The sequence below is a fragment of the Anguilla rostrata genome, chromosome 1 (assembly GCF_018555375.3).
Source record: "Anguilla rostrata isolate EN2019 chromosome 1, ASM1855537v3, whole genome shotgun sequence".
In the NCBI taxonomy this organism is placed as follows: domain Eukaryota; kingdom Metazoa; phylum Chordata; class Actinopteri; order Anguilliformes; family Anguillidae; genus Anguilla; species Anguilla rostrata.
This window is the reverse complement of record NC_057933.1, coordinates 11,211,356-11,219,075: the sequence shown is the minus strand read 5'-3', so window position 1 is coordinate 11,219,075 and position 7,720 is coordinate 11,211,356.

The following is a 7,720-nucleotide window of genomic DNA, read 5'->3' as shown; positions in this document are numbered from 1 at the left end:
TAGTTCTTTTTTATGTGATAATGGATAATAAGCAATAAGTGCAATGATAACTTGCATCATATTTCCATATTCTTAGGGAATAACAATGAAATTGTACAATTAAAAAATGTACTTAGGGTTCATGAGCAGAGACTAAGAATGGGACTAAATCCTGGGACCCATTCATGATTGAATGGGTGTATTTTTTGTCTGCATCAAAATATGTTGAATGCTACTGTAGCTCTGACAATCCATCTCTAAGGGGGCAGCGGAAAGCGGGACAAAGTAAAACTGGGAATATATAGCAGCAGAGAAGATGGATAGCTATCTAACCAGCCGTTGATCTGCTGTTGCTAATCAAGAGGGATCATTCAGGGACAGAAGGTCTGATGATGGACAGAAGGTAGGACTGAGCTGTCTTTCACTGCCTACTTAGCTAGCAACTGGGACTTTGAATTGGATCCAAGCAGCTTTTAGAAGTCAGCGAAGAAATATAAGGAGAGGTGAGACATGTATATTATTTTGTTTTAATGCAAATTTAGTTAAATCAAAAGCATATTTCATCAAGTAAGAAAAGACAGTGCCATGTATTGTATCTACAGATGTCATCTGTAAAGAACGTCTAGAAGGAAATCATTCATAGGAATGCTTTGACATGAATACCAGTCAAGGTGTTTGCAGAGAAAAGTATCAAAATTTGTCCTCACAAAATTGTTTGGAGTCAAGCATAGTGTACCCAGCCATGCAGAAACAAGAAACACCTGTTACTGTAAATGTGAAGCACTGTGAGGAGCTTGTATGTTCTGCCTGTGTTCTGTGTTTTGTTAGCCTCAGTGGCCCTGCACAGGACATTCATTACTTCCCTGGAAAGTAGTTGAAGCAAGTCTGCTTAGCCTCTGATGTCTTCAAACTAGCAGGTGGCTCATCTGGACATCTCAAGATTCAATTACAAGGAGGCAGAGGAAAAGGATGACACAGGGTCAATATGTTACACCGGAGGAGTCACTGTTTGCAAATCAGATTTGAACTCATTGGGAAATTTAGCCAGACAGAAAATGAATCACAGGATTATGATCAGTCTATTATGCTTGCTTCTCTTCCTCTCTGTGTGATTAAGCACAGTTTGCATCATCTGGTTTTTGTAGAGTGCACCCAGCAAATGGCTAAAATCAAAACATATTAATCTGTGAACTGAACTGAGTGTGCGCAGTGATGATTGAAACACCCCATGACTGACATATTGTGGTGTGCCAGTTTACATGAGTGCTGATTGCACGGTCTGAATCCCAATCCAGCGTTTTAGTTGCAGCACAGATCCCATAAATTCTCGTAGCTGTTCGAACTGTGGTAGGTGATGCACTCCACCAAAGGGGCCAGAGTTTCAAATTGCTGTATGGAAGATATCTAAGACAGGGACTGAGGGAGGTAAATGTGAAAGTTCCGCTTGGTTTATGCAATACAATACCTGTTTGGAAATACAGACAAACAGCAACTGGTTGCTTAGAGGAGTTGGGAGGAGCATAGATGATTAAATCGGTTGAGTTGTTAGTGAGGGCAGTGGAGATTATTCAGATACTGCCCTTGACTCTGTAGGTGAAGGTCAGTATCACATTGCTTGCAAAGGGACACCTTGGAAAGTTTTTCAGCACATCTGATTTAGGAATGTCATCCATGCAGGGATACCAGACATCAGAGAAGACACGCTTGAGCTCGGAAAATGAGACGTTTCAGAAGGTTTGAAAAAGATTTGAGCTATCTATATCCCTGAAACATATAATCACAGCAGTGTGAAGTTCCTGAAAGCTGGGCCAATTAAATAAAATACATTGCCAAAGATCTCCTCAGTAGAACAGCAAAGGTATATCGGTAGATCTAGTGATCTTACATGAACACAGCTGCTTATATATCTAAAATGACCACTATCAAGGTGAGTGGCTGTTATTTTTTATTGAGTGGAAGGCTGTCTTGAAGGAATGGTTGCTCTGAAAAAAGCATAAGCACCTGACAGTTTCACTGGATGGATGAAAGGTCAAGCGTGCATTTGTAATATGAGAGAAGTGCAGGGAAGTCTTCATTCAGGCTGAAGAGGAGCAAACAGTGATGAGAAGGGAGGAGATGAAAGAGGAGCTTGCTCAAGGTTATAGCTCAGAGGGCAACATCCAATTCGACCTTGATGCCAGATGGGGGGCTGCAGGGCTGGAGGAAAGAGCAGATGTTTGGTTTCCTTGAGAAGGTGATTGAGGCGGTATTTCAGTCTAAAGGAAGACGGCCTGGAATTAGTAGCATATAGCAGCTTTGGAAGAGCGAAATGGGGGATCTAGGATGCAAGCCAATGAGGTTGGCAAAGACCTTCCATTTTGTTTTGGCTGAGCACCACTTGCAATCTGGCTAACTTTAGAAAACACAAGAAGCAGTCTGATGGAGGAGAGGGAGAAGGACCTGTAGACAGATAACAGAAAAGTCAAAAACCCTATGAGAAGCAGCAGCACAGTCAGAGCAGATGTGTAGTAAGGGATGATTCAGGTCTTTATGTGAGCAAGAAAATCAAGGGAAGAGGACAGGAACTGCCAGAGAAAGAACCAGCCATTGCAGAAGACTTAAATCACCTACAAACAGGGGGACAGAGGGATGTCAGAGGCACAGGGTACACTGTAAGGTGAATCACCCTTGTGGAAGATTAGATGGATGGGCTAAAAGCTACAGGGGAGCCGGAAGAGTGGTAATGCAAGACAGTGTGCACAGTAAAATGTGCAGTGTTAAATCAACTCTTAACAGATAACATTCAGTCCCACATTCCAGAGTGGGAACAAATGTTATCTGTAAAAACGTGAATTAACACTGGACATTTTACTGTGTAGGAACTGGTATACTGTTAGACAGAGACTACAGAGAGGTGCAGCCTTACTTAAGCAGCGAACAGAAGTAAAGATTGAGGTCTTTGGGCTGTCTTCACTCCTCTTCCGTGATGGACTCCCACAGATAAACAAAAAGGACAGCTTTTCTCAAGATCCCCTGAGCAAACCCTTACACCAACCAGGATTTCCTACTACTGCGGAATGTGGAATATCACTGTTAATGAAAGCACTTTGTTGTTTTCCCTATTGCATTTGTCAAGATAAGAGCTCTCTCTGGATTGGGCCTCTGCAGCTTTATTTATATAAAAGTGCAGGGTCATTGCACCCAGCCCACTGAATCTGAGCATAAGCAGCATTACATAACCAAGCAGGAAGATCAAACTGCAGCCTCCCACAGAGAAAAATGAGAAAGCAGGCTCTTGCTTGAAATGAAAATACTTTTTGAATTGAGTGCTCAAAATGTTTTCGAAAAACATAACTGCATTCTTCTTGTTGTATCTAATGTATTACCATAAGTCTAACACACCTGCTTTGAACAGAATCTTTTTATTTGAGTAGCACTGCAGCACTGAAGATAATTAGGCACTGAGGTCCTCCAGTTACTGCACATTTTCCGGTGTCCAAAAAGTGGACACCCTGTGCTATTTCCAAATTTGTTCACAGGTTTGCACCCCAGTTTTTTAAAATAACATTGTGATCTGAACTACCACAAATTCTAGGTGTCAAAGTTGACTTAACTGATATCAGTGTCAGGCAGCAAGAACTGCAACTGTATATTACTGTGTATTACTTTTGTGAATGCTATGAATGTCACAGATCACCAGAAATGCATGGAACTACAAATCCGATTATAACCACCTGAAGGCTCTGCACTGGAATGATGTGATTGTGGACACAGCTGATTAATTCCACAGGAAATGAGAGAGGGGGATGTGCGTAGGAATGGGTAAAAGCTCTTTGTTTTTTATCAAACAATATATATGCTTGTGCTTAACTGAAATTTCCAGAAAAACTGGTGCTGTGTGAAGACGTGTGTAGCATTGGGGAAGAAGGTCCTTGGTTCTGATCCCGGCCAGGGCCTTTCTGTATGGAGACATAGTCTAAACACATGCATTGTAGGTTAATTGGAGTGTCTAAACTGAGTACGAGTGTCAGAGTGAATGATGTATGTACCCTGCGATGGACTGACAAGCTGTCCAGGGTGTATTCCTGCCTCTTGCCCAATGTATGCTGGGATAGGCTCCAGCACCTCCCGCAACCCTGACCAAGAACAGGCGGGAATAGGTAATGGATGGATGGATTTACCCAATGCCTTTGATGCCATCTCTTAATTAATTAGAAAATTATCTCATTATCTGATCCTGGCTGCTGTAGTGGGGTTAGAATACTCTAATGTTTTGTCATGGAGAGAAATGCAAGGAACAAAATGCAAGAAAAATATAAGATGTGCCTTGCAGCGGTAAGAGCAAGCTCAGACCAAGCACAGCAAATTAGTATGTTTATCATCAGGGCTGGATGAGTATATACACAAATAGAACATGACAGTAGAATCTATATTTAACAATGTCTGTAGCTCTTAAGGCTTTCTATTTTCCAAAGGACCTGGTGTCTTTTTTCTAACTCTTATTAGTGCTAATGGGGGGGACTGATATTTATAGACGGATCTGCGCTTATTGTGTTGGCCTTGTTAAGGACGGCAGGTGGATGGGCTTAGCGAGTGCAATGCGTTCAGATTAAATCACTGCATCGCTACACAATGTGGAACAAAAGCGAAAGTGCGCCATCACGCCAGACACGGCCCCTGAATTCTTCCCAATGTGGGAGTTATCCGGTGCAGGGGAGGATGTAAGGCACAGCGATCAAAGTGCCCACTGTGTTCCAAAGTGTAGATCCGTCAGGTGACTCAGCCCAGTTTTCAACTCCCTCCGTCACACCACAGCTCTCCGTCACACCATCTGGGACTGTACGATTGCCTGGATAGAGCTTTCATACCACAGCCTAAGGCTGTGCTGAAAAATCCTTATGTAAACTCTGGCTGGATGCGAGATTTAAGCTGCCACCTCGTGTGTCCCTGCGTCGCATCTGCCACACGCCACAGGCCGCTGTGAGGTCATCCAAGCCCTGGCTGACTTGATCGTGATGGCAGTTCATTTCCGAGATGGATTCATTTGATGCAGCCCTCTTCATTTACAGGATGTGTCAGGTGTCAACACCAGCTGTCCTGTCTGGGGGAGCTCAAAGTGTCTTTTCTCATCTCGTAAAAACCTGCATTGATGTGAAAATGAAAACTGTTGAACTATTGGTCGGAATGAGAAAAAAAGGCACATTTTTTTCTTTAAGGGATTAAACATTAAACTGCCAAAATGTAACACAACTGTTACATTTCTTTCATTTCTTTTTGCATTTAGCGAATAAGAAATGATATGTAACACTTTTCATAATTGAATCTCAGTTACAAAATGTATTTCTTACTATTTAGACACTTTCACAAGGCATGCTGTTGGGATAAAATAAACCACCTGATTCCTTTTACTGCTGGGTTCTTCTGGAACATTCTGGTTCATGACATTACACACTCTTTATGTGATCCAATATACTATTTTGTTTCTAGCAGTCATGGAAGCAGGATATGACTCACATGCCATTTTCAGTATAATAAACACCCATAAGCAGCACTGAATCCAGCACACTAAAAGCATAAGAGTTAAACATTATAATGTAATCAGGTTATGGGTTTTCAGTCAGAGAAGTACATACATCACTTGCGGCTGTGGTACATAGCAAGCTGCATTCCCAGGCAAGAGCAGACTGCAACACCATGTGCATCAACCTATCTGATACTGTAAAAACAATGCCTGAAGCAAAGCAGCAAAGCTAAGGTGTGATTTTGATTTGTACACCTTAACACAGTATGTTTAACATTCAGTTAAGCATACTGAATATAGCATGATAGTAGCTATATATTGTAAGCGAATGCATATGCATTAAATAAACGACACATAAGGGTACTTACTGAACTGCACAGACCTCAGGACATTATCTTAAAATAAATAAATAAATAAATCCTAAAAGTAGCTAAAATAATGCCACAATGGGCTCCTTTGCTGGTGTTGAATTTTATTTGGGATGATTAAATATTTACCACAGTGGGTAAAGTGCTGATAAGCCAATTAAACAGAGTGGCAGCCCAATGTCCACAGCAGACTGGACCCACAGGTGTAGACTGAAGAGGGTGGGGATAACGTTGCTATGGTGTGTTTACAGAAGGCTGAGTAAGGCTGATAAACAAAGTCTGTATTACCTTTGACCCAAAGCACAAGGAAATGTGTTTTTTTTTTTCTTTTTTCAGTAGAATATTTTCTACTTTTGAAAGTTTTGATGAAATTAATAGAATTATACAAGTTATAATTTAGCAATAATCCTACCGTGTTAATTACAGAGAAAAGGTCATTTCTTTTCCCTGGAGGGACTTCAGGAAAAAGTGTCTCTTTTGCCTCATTTTTGCATATTTTTACATAACACTAGGCATACGTTCCCTTGTGTGACACACAGAGACAGCGCATAAACAAAGTCAAAGAAATTCACCTTTCTGCTCCCCTTGTAACTTTCTACCAGCTGCCAGGAGCAGCCAAAGGGCTGTGGCACAGTAAATCAAGCCTTAGAAACAGACACCATTTTCCAGTTTGTGCTAAATGACCCTCAGTTTATTTATTCACATCATTTTCACTTTTAACCTTATTTGAATGAGTAGGTTTGTATAACACTCTAAGGAAAGGCTCCAGCAATATTCACCTGTGGTGACCGAGATTTGCTTATGATGACACTGAAGATGGTTAAGAAATAATCCCGAATGCAAAACACTTACTATGTTTCCCTTTGTAAGTGCACAGAAGGGTAGAGAATAAAGGATTAAGTCATGACTTGGATTACGACAGGAAGTGAATACATTAAAATGAACAAAGCAAAGCACAGAAGTTCAATTGTATTACTGTTTTCAAACATAGTATGCAATTACTATTCGACAGACAGCATTATTTTAGAGCTGTGTAGCTTAATCAAACAAACAGGTCTAATCACTGTTTAGTAAGTATTTTTCAAGTGCAAAATATGAAATATAAAGCCATAGAAAGGGCAGCCAAAAAAGACAACCCAATGAATAAATGGAAAAAGAGAAGACGGGTTCCTATGCTTCTAACATTTTGGGCTGAATCTAAGGACTTAACAGTACTGCAATACCAGTTGGTTTCCTGTAAATATCATGCAGCAGAATTTTCACTTTCAAGCAGCAGAACAAGTGGTAGTCACACGGACTAGATATGATCACACCCACTCTGATGCACAGCATGAATCAGAGACAGAAACAGAGGACACATACTTGATAATATTCATAAATAACAGACCATTGTTCCTGGCTTTTTTTCCCCCTTGAACATGGAAGGGCATGGTGTATAGCAATGATTGCAACACCTTTTGTTCCACTAATTGCATGTGCTTGAACGCTAAATAATAGGTCACTGAAAATATGACATCTACGTATTCATAGTAATTAAACACAAGAAAGCTCACAGTCTTTGCTACATGAACTTGTCGGCTAATATCGTTAGCAGATATTAGAACACCAATAGCTTGGAATAGCAATGATTTTGGTAAACGACAGTTTGATAAATAAAATGTATCACAGCATCTCTCTCTTTAACTGAGGCTAAAATGTGCATAACACAAGGCGACAGCAGAGAATTGGCAGTTTGAGGCACATGTCATGTGGGCTGGTGGTCCTTACTGTGCGTGTGGGTGGGTGCACAGCACACAATCACACTCTTCCCCAAGTGTGAATACCATTTCAATAAATTAGGCTGCATACACGCTCTGAATAAGGTCCGCCATTA